We start from the raw sequence: 1,574 nt of genomic DNA on the forward strand, positions 1-1,574 counted from the left end.
CCCAGCTACTAGGGAGGCTGAGGCAGGAGAATCACTTGAACTTGGGAGGCAGAGGGTACAGTGAGCCAAGATCGCACCATTGCACTCCAGCCTTGGTGATAAGAGCAAAACTCTGTCTCAAAAAATAAAATAAAAAATAAAGATATTGCATCATGGTTTCAAATCTTAAATCTACTATCCAGGAGTCATTTCACCTCTTTGAGTTTTGGTTTCTTTATGTGTAATTCAAGGGTAACAACACTGATGAATTAGGATTGTTGGAGGATTACGTGAGAAAGTATACATAAAACACTAAGCACAATGCCTAGCTCTTCATAAAGCATGCATTCAGGATCAGTTTATATTTTCTTATTATGCAGACAGCAGAAAACTATCCAACAATTTTTTAAATGATCATCTTCCATGGACAAGTCAGACTCAAGTCTTGTCCTTTTGCTTGACTTCCCGTACACCTGTTCCAGCATCTCCCCTTGAGTAATTCCAAATGACTCAAGGATATGATGCTGTTCTTGAGTGAAGATGGTTCCTGTGGACTTCAGGAGCCTTTTCCTAAATGCTTTACAGAACTTGCTGTCAGATAGTCCTCCGGTTATGGGTTTGCTAGCATGATAGTTTTTCACTGTAGGAATTGTTTCTGATGAGTGACACAGGGCTGCAGAGGCCAGCTTTGGGAATGTTGTTGGTGCAACAAGGAGCGCTACAGTCAACATAGCGAAACCAGGTCCCTGTCTTCACCTTTTTTTTTTTTTTTTGAGACAGAGTCTCATTCTGTCACCCAGGCTGGAGTGCAGTGGTGCGATCTCGGCTCACTGCAACCTCTGCCTCCAGGGTTCTAGCAATTTGCTTGCCTTAGTCTCCCAAGTAGCTGGGATTATAGGCCTGAATCACCACGCTTGGCTAATTTTTGCATTTTTTTGGTAGAGGCTGGGTTTTGCCATGTTGGCCAGGCCGGCCTCGAACTCCTGACCTCAAGTGATCTGCCTGCCTCGGCCTCCCAAAGTGCTGGGATTACAGGCATGAGCCACTGCGCCCAGCCCCTGTCTTCACTTTGAGTTGGTCATACACTTCACAGAACTTGGGATCTCATTGATGACTTCAGGTATAAGAATCAATGTGGAATCAAAGCTCGAAGAAATTTAGCGCTTGCATTAAGCCTGGTCATTTGAGCTTCCTTTGCAGTCATATGCACTTGGACCATTATCGGCACAGCTGGGCCTATTAGGTCAGTATTTCAAATTCCTGCTAACACTTTGTGACACCATATTTGTGCCACAATAAACGTAACTGAGACATCATAGAAGGGTGGAGACGGCATGTGCACCATAGCACCGTTGCTGCCTGCTTTGAAAGCATTGAATCAGTTTTTGGCAGAGTAAATGTGGCTATTGTCATGAGAATCCCTGAACAGTGCAACCAGAATGTTGAGCACTACATGATACAGACCACATTCTGGTTTTCCATATGGAGCAGGATATCAGACTTGGAGGTGATGGTGAATGGCACACATCCCTTAGAGCTGGGCAGACTGCACAGAGGACTGTTGTACAAATTCTATTTTTTTTTTTTTTTTGACA

The sequence above is a fragment of the Cebus imitator genome, unplaced genomic scaffold, assembly GCF_001604975.1.
Source record: "Cebus imitator isolate Cc_AM_T3 unplaced genomic scaffold, Cebus_imitator-1.0 Scaffold281, whole genome shotgun sequence".
Classification (NCBI taxonomy): Eukaryota; Metazoa; Chordata; class Mammalia; order Primates; family Cebidae; genus Cebus; species Cebus imitator.